Genomic DNA, 8234 nt, shown 5'->3' with positions numbered 1-8234 from the left:
GACAACCATGAAGGGATCTGCTTTATCAGCTGGACACTGCTCACCCCTGGATAGGTGCTGCACAGGAAGACCCTGGGACTCCTGACAATAATGAGACAAAAGGTAAACATTTTTACCATGTCAGCCTCTGGGATCACTAGCTGTGGAATCTGATCTTTTTCTTTCTTCTAAAATCAAAATTAGCAGGAGAAAATGCTGATAGAACTAGTTTTGTAAGGCTGGTGAGGTTGATTTTATTTTTATTTTATATATTTTTTTACATCATTTTAAATTTTTGTACAATGTATGCATTTTCATCTTGGTTATATTCCCTGTAAAATTCCCACCACCCTTGTTTTGATCCTACTCCCTTCTCCCCCCACCCACCCCCCGCCCCTGGTGAGGTTGATTTTGGTAATTTTGGTTTGAGTACTTGGTTTTGAACCTCTTCCTCCCAGAAAAGGTCTTTGATTTTCTTGTCTCCATTTTCTGTGATGTTTGTATATTGGGGGGAGGGGTTATGAACCCCTCATTGTTCTTTTCTTTCTTGGGCTAAAACTCCAAGATCAGAGTTTATTGATCTATGAGATCTGAGATCTATGTTTATTGGATTGGGTAATAAATTATTGAAATAAATAAATATCTATATTTGAAGTCATTTTAGAGAATTCATCATCAATTTCTATCATATCGGTACCTATAGGAAGATTTAATCAGAAAAGAAGAATATAAAGTATATTGTTTAGTCTCATAGAATCTCTTAATAAGATGAAAGAATAGAAATCAGACTTAAAAGAAAAATAAAAATTACATCATCTAACATAATTACCCCCTTCTAACAAAAACTATAGCCCATTCTCTTGAAAAATCTTGTCTTGCTGGGCAGGCAACACCAAAGATTGTTTTAAATTACAGTTGTGTTTATCTTGTAGCTGCTGTGTCAGGGCATGGGGTAGAGGCCTGGAGTGGTCCAGACCCTGGTGGGAGTGTGGTCAGGAGACTGGCTTGTGCCTGTGGCACCACTGATATTCCCTGACTTTGGAATTACATTTCTGAGTCTCTGTGGACTGCAAGTTGTTAGTGAATTCCACAAGCAATCAGTGGCTCAGAAACAGAAGGAGGCCCCAGTCGGGGTCACCCCTCCCAGGTGCTCCCCGGTCACCCTCAGGAGGTACCCTTAACCTCTGTCTCAGACACTAGCACCTTGGGAGCAGATGCAGGACCCAGGCCACAGAGAGAACTGCTCTTCAGCCATGGCCTTTAGCATTGGGGATGGCACACACTACAGTCCGGGCCACACAGGTCTCAACTGATATCAGTAACCCTCAGCTGTCCTTTAGGAAGCACCACCAACCTCAGAATGACCCACTAGCACCTTGGGAATTGGTATAAACCCTGGTCAGGGCCACATAGGGCCCTGCCTGACAGCAGCAACCCTCAGCTGCCCTCTAGTTAGTTCCCTGACCCAGTGTGGGAAGGGTGGGGTATGCCTAGCAGAGGAAAACTCACAGCAGTGAGGGCCTCAAAAAAAAAGGGGGGCAGGGGAAACAGAATAACAGAACTAATGGCATCAGAAATCTGAAGGGGATTTAGCACCAATGTTGAGAACATATTCCAGTCACAGAAACATGGATGATCTGTTCCTTCTATAGATACAGAATTTAAGTTTGCCATCAACTAGACCATCTCACATCATACAACTCAAAAATGGATAAAATACATGGATGCAAGACCTAAAGCTGTAAAATACATAAAAGAAAACAGGCAAAACACTCCATGACATAAACTTTAGAAAAATATTTGTGGATTTGTTCCCAGCAGCAAGGAAAACAAGGGAGAATATAAACAACTGGGACTACACCTGAGAAGCTTCTATTCAGCAAAAAAGTCAGTAACTAAGACAAAGACACCCACTGAATGGGAAAAATATTTGCACACCATACATCTGACAATGGATTGATATTGAAGATCTACAAAGAGCTCATACAGCTCAACAAAAAGAAACCAAACAATCCAATCAAAAATGGGCAGAAGAACCAAATAGGCATTTCTCCAATGAAGACATACAGATGGCCAACAGACACATGAAAAAATATTCATCATCACTTATCATCAGGGGAATGCAAATCAAAACAATGAAATACCACCTCATACCTGTGAGAATGGCCCATATTAAAAATCCAGGAACAAAAAGTGCTGGTGAGGGTGTAGAGGAAAAGGTACCCTCTTACACTGTTGGTGGGATTATAGATTGGTTCCAGCCCCTACGGAACTCTGTGTGGAGGTTCCTTAAAAGACTAAAATGGAACTACCATATGACCCAGGTGTTTCACTCCTAGGTATCCAAAGGACACAAAAACACTAATTCAAAAGGAAACCTGCACTCCTATATTTATTTCAGCACTATTCACAGTAGCCAATACTATGGAAACTAAATGCTGAAAAACAGATGCTTGAACCAAGAAGATGTGGCATATAACACAATGGGATACTGCCCAATGGCCACAAATGATGAACTCATGCCATTTGCAGCAAATGGAGCTGGAAGAGAGACTGCTAAGTGAAATAAGTCAGAAGGAGAAAGATAAATACCAGATCATGTCACTTACATGTGAAATATAGAGAAACCAAACAGAGAGGACCAAATAAAGACACACTTTAAAACTGACCCTTGAAAACTGACGATTGGTCTGAGGCATCCAAGAGGGAAGAGAGTGGGGGAAGATAAGAATGTGGGAGACGGGAATATACAACAGACTATGGTGGAGGCCTATGGGTGCTCTGATGTTGGCAAAGCTGGGGTGACCACACAGATTTCTAGGGCTCGTTACAGGTTTGGCAGTGTGCGACTCTGAAACCACCACATGAGGGCAGTCATCATGCATCCTTAGGTGGCACGAAGTTCTCCCGTTGAACTTGGCTAGAATCACACAGGACCATCAGAATGATTGTTGACTGCTCCCTCTTGTACATCTCCACCCCAACTCTTCCCTTTCCATTCAGTTTTGAGTCCCAGCTGAGAAGGAGCTTAGGAATCCCTGCTTATGTGCAACACCATTTCATGGCTCCTCCTGGTCCTAACCATCGTTTCCTGACTCTGTTTTGAGCTGGCGGTATTTCGTCCATGCACGAGCTCTCTTCTGTTCAATAGTGATGTGAGAAGTGCTGGAAGAACACTGTGGGGCCCCACATGGTTCCCCGCCCACGCTCCTGTTTGCTAATGTTTCAGAGTCCTTAGCAAAAGATAAAGCTTCTGTCCAGGAAACAGAGATATGGAGGAGGCAATGAAAAAATAACAATGAGTTTGGAAAACTTGGGTTTTAGTCCTCGTTCCCAGCTTTGCTGTTTATCACTTGCCCTCCAGAGTTCTTTAATGCTCACAGTGACAGGTTTTGCTTGTTTAAAGAAGGGATAGCAATATTTGCTGTGGATGTCAAAGGGCCTGCTTTGATTGTTTAATGACCAAACATGTAAGCCATGTGTACGTGAGGTTGTGTTGTTGTCACAAAAGCTGATGGCCAAAAGTACTCATTTCTGGGAAAGGGAAATGATTCAAATTAAACAATCAGGAATTATTTTTATTATGAAGCAATATTTATATATATCATGGATACCACCTACAAAAAGCGCAATATGATTGGTCCTTTCTTTTGCATTCCATGAAACTTAGATGACAGACCAAGCAAAGAAGAATACATTTCCCTTTGGCCCTGACTTCATTGCTCTCTTGTTTATGATTATGGAGTGCCAGGTAATTTTCAGATATTAATTCCTGTACTGGTCAGGGACCAACCAGGGAACAGATATTTCACAGTCAGGTGCACAGAGAAAGTTTAATAAAAAGAGTTATTGACTATAGCAGAGCATTGAAAATATTGTGAAATGGTTAGTGAGGAGGAGAGTTCTAAAGAATATAGGATTTGTACATAGGAAAAATAGTCACTATCTATAAGATTGAGCACTAGACTTTCTTGAGAGCTCACTAGGTGGCCATGAAGTTGCTTAGGTAATATGTTGACAGAATTTGCTGAAAACCTATTTTCTGGGATCCCAGGGAGAGCTGTTCACAGGGAAGTGCCTGCCTCTGTAAATGCTGTAAAGCTTCCCAAGGAGGTTCAGAGGGGACTGTTGGCCCAAGGTGGGACTGTTGGCCACTGAGTCCTGTAGGCGCTAAACACTAAAGAGGCTACTCACTGCAGGCATCAGGTGTTGGGTAGACCATGCACTGCTAGACTTGGAGAAAGGGGCACTCTGGGACCAGGAAGAGAAAATCCCTCCAGCACTCCATGTAACAAAGTTTAACATTGTGCCAGTTTTTAAAATATATTTATTTATAGAATCCACTTATAGTTGCACATGATAGATGGATTTTAAGGCAAGGGGAAATACATTGATAATTAAAAAGGACTGTGATGTATTACAAGAAGCATCAGGCAATAGAGCCCACCCTGTGACTCACTGTACATAGGACCTCAGACAGGTCCCACATCATGAGTACAGAATGGGAGCCTAGATGCTTATCCCTCAAGGTCATTTCCACAATACCATAAGATAGAGATTAGGAAATGTGTGCCTTTTTTTTTTTTTAAAGATTTATTTATTAATGCATACAAGAACTGGGCTGTAAGCCAGAGGTGCAGGGGGTGAGAGGATTCACAGAGTGGGGAACAGAACAGGCGAATCTACTGAAATACACTGCTGAGGGGAACAGTGGGTGAGACAGGAGAGGTCTGCTATGCCTTGTGGGCTGCCCCCTGGCCAGCCAGGGATTGAACTCGTGCTGCAGTGGCTGGCGATAGCTTGATAGCACTGTCTTCAACCTTGCGCCACCAGGGAGGCCCAAGTGTGTGTCTGTATTAAGAGGAACAGCAGTCTCAATATAGCCTAGTGTTTAAAATGATGGGTTCTGGTGACAGATCGCCAGAGTCCCTGCTCTTCCCTGACTGGGTAAATGGGCAGAGGAGTTATCCACTGACCCTCTGACCTTATCCCCTAATGTGTAATGATGGCCTCTACCTATCACCTTATTTTCATGAGGAGTCAATGAGATAATGCCCTTAGTGTATCCACACGTTTAGTGTTAGTTGTTTTTCACTGATATTGTTGTATTACTTCAAACAAAATATCAATAGCTATATGTTCACTTTTCCCTTACTATATACTCAAGCTCCTTTATGATTTCCGTATTTGTATGTGTTATGATAAATATTGCTTTCGAGGTACAGGAACAGAGGACACTTTAAGAAGTGGGTAGAATAACAATTTCAGTAATGTGATTCTTTTTTTTTTAAAGATTTATTTATTTATACAAGAACCGGGGTACAGGCCAGATGCTCAAAAGGGTGAGAGGATTCACCAGAGACAGAGTGGGGAACAGAACAAGCAGACTGAAGAAATACACTGCTGAGGGGAGCAGCGGGCGAGACAGGAGAGGTCTGCTGGCCATCTGGGAATCTAACTGGCTGGCCGGAATCAAACCCACACTGCAGAGGCTGCGGACAGCCTCACAGTGCAGCGCTCAACCACCAGCGCCACCAGGGAGGCCCAGTAATGTGATTCTTTAGAAGGAAATACTTTTCATTTTTCTCAGACTGTGGACTTCTAGTGAGTCCTGACCCGCGACGGTAAAGGAAATCAGACATGGGGGACTGTCATGTCCAGCATGCAGCAAACCTTTATTGTCTTAGTGCTTATTATATACTATTTTAATGGTAGCAGGTGTAACATCAAAGCATACCACATAATGATAACACGTATGAATGATTAGTCTATTTTCTTACTATTATCTATTTACTTCAGACAGTAGGATACAGGCGGTTAGTTCTCACACACATAATCTTATCGCCTCCTAGCCTGAGCCTGGGAAGTTCGCTCATTATTTTGTTGTTGTCAATCTGTGGAGATGCACGCAGTTCACTTGCAGGCTCTCAACACCAAGTCCTGTCACCCAGAGGTTTTCCTCCGAGACACATGTGTTTTCACATGCCTTAGGGACTCAGGTCAAGGCCCTTCTGCTTACTGCGCAGGATCTCTTCATTTTATTATTCTCAGGCTGTGGAGATGTACAAGCCCGACTCCACGCAGGTCACTTTCCAGGCTCTCAACACCAAGTCCTGTCACTCAGAGGTTTTCCTCCGAGACGCATGTGTTTTCACATGCCTTAGAGACTCGGGTCAAGGCCCTTCCGCTTACTACGCAGGGTGGCCGCCTCCAACATCTCCCCCTTTTGTCTTTAATAATTTAAGAATCAATTTAGCTGAGTCGAACCGGAGGCTTGTCCATCGTCGGAGGCAGTAGTACCCTATTCCAAACAACAAAGTACATATTATTATCGCTATAATTCCACTCCCAATACTATGAGTCAGACTTTGATTAAATGAACGAGGGTCCATACCCTTTAGAGCATTGGCAATACCCTCAGCCAATCCATCAATAGAATTTGTAGGCAATTTTTTAGAAAAGTATTGAAGTACTTGATTTTGCAAAGACTTTACATCCAAAGACAAATTACCGTGAACACAGTTAAGGTGATGCTGAATTTGAGACCATGAAGTAGAAACATTATTAAATTGCACAGGAGTTACACAATAAGTACTAACATTCCAATCACAATGTAACAATTTGTTATTGCAAAGTTATAAATTGATCACCCAATTATTGAATAGTTTGTTGTAACTCTCCCACTCGTTTTTGTAAATCTTCATCAATGTGGACTTGTTGTTGCCAGAGGAGTCGAGAGTCATGAGGCCAATTAGCAACAAAATCATGAGTCCGTACTGCAGTATGAAGTGCCCCTCCTGCAACCGCTGCCATAGTTGTGATTGCAATCAGTCCACTTATGGCAAGCACAAGCCATTCCACAAAACATCTAGTGCGGCGGAGGAGTTTCCCAATCACCTTAAGTAATGTCCCAGTCACTGGAGACTCCTCTCAGGGTCGAGTCAGGTTCACAGGCAGCCACAAATGTGTTCTAGCTTTTAACACAATGAGAGTGTCGGCTAAGATGAGTTAACACAGGAGTATAAAGAGCAGTCATTACATGTTACAGTTTTAAATTTTTCATCAAAGGAAACAGTGCCAATAGCTATTACATAAGGGAATCGAACACAGGCTTCTATATAGAAACTGGTATTATATATAAAGTGATAATGAGACACAGAATGTGATGTTCCCGAGAAGTTGCCTTTCCAAAATTGCATAAGGGTGGTGGCGACTATTAGCTTCCAAAAGTCCCATTGTTCAGGTCCCCACCATCCAGAAGCAAGCGACAAGCGAGGTCTCGGGGGTGCCATACCTCCATCATGCCAAGTCATGAGTCCATATTGGTGAAGACGACAGGCCCAATGTGTCCCCATTCCACCACCTGTAGCAATGGGGGGTGTGGAATGTATGCCCAATATACATATGTATAGTTGGCACCTACCACAGAGGTGCATGTGATAACTGCCACCATAGCAAGGAACATATTTTCCGGGTTAATTGGAGCTCCCTGGTTGCGGAGAACTTGTTCACCGTGATTGCTGAGTGCTTTGACACTGCCCCATGTAATGGGTGCAACAGGACTATTGGTGGCCTTCCTTTTTCTTTTCATTGAAAGACGGGCCATGCCTTGGATCAATGGCTTCTGTGTCTCCCATTGTAGTGGCTGAGAAGTGGCCGGAGGGTCTCTCATGGTATTGTCATCCAGAGTCTGGGGTGGTCTCTTGGATGGCCGGGATCCGGGACCGGACAAGCCAAAGAGGTGTCCAAATTGTTTCACAGGATCCATCTAAAATGACAGAAGCATAGCCTTTTCCCTTTAAAATCATCACCCCTGCCTCCCACTCATTTGTTTCTGGGGTTTTTAACCATACTGGTTCTTGCACACTGCGTGCTGGTTGAGCGGCAAAATGCTTACTGCTGTGTGTTACAGGGTCCCCCTGTGGTAAATTCAGTAAGCTTAAAGTAAAAAGAGCTGATAACAGGGTTTCTTGTATCCAGTGATGTCATCCTCCCTGTGCTCCCCCTTTTCTGTTTATAATTAAAGAGGAAAGCAATGTTTTTAAAGTACGATGAGAACGTTAAACAACGGCTTGGCCACGAGGATTGTAAGGAATGCCTGTAAGATGAAGAATCTGCCATTCCCTGCAAAAATCAAAGAAACGACGCGAAGTGTAAGAAGGACCATTGTCTGTTTTGAGTTTCGTGGGAAGGCCCATAACAGCAAAGCAAGAAAATAAATGAGTTTGAACATGAACAAAGGCTTCCCCTGACTG

At 43.1% G+C, this 8234-nt stretch overlaps 1 long non-coding RNA gene across 1 annotated transcript in view; it reads left to right on the top strand.

The window, feature by feature from the left end:
• The window catches only part of LOC129144995 (uncharacterized), a 42150-nt gene continuing 33916 nt past the window's right edge, over positions 1–8234 (top strand). The window contains exon 1 of the long non-coding RNA XR_008549943.1: positions 1–102. This is a non-coding gene — a long non-coding RNA (uncharacterized LOC129144995). The remainder of the gene's footprint in view (positions 103–8234) is intronic.

Source organism: Talpa occidentalis, unplaced genomic scaffold (genome assembly GCF_014898055.3).
Source record: "Talpa occidentalis isolate TD23 unplaced genomic scaffold, MPIMG_talOcc4v2.1 talOcc4.8, whole genome shotgun sequence".
Taxonomy (NCBI): domain Eukaryota; kingdom Metazoa; phylum Chordata; class Mammalia; order Eulipotyphla; family Talpidae; genus Talpa; species Talpa occidentalis.
The sequence above is the reverse complement of the archived record's forward strand: the minus strand, read 5'-3'. Positions and strand labels throughout refer to the sequence as shown.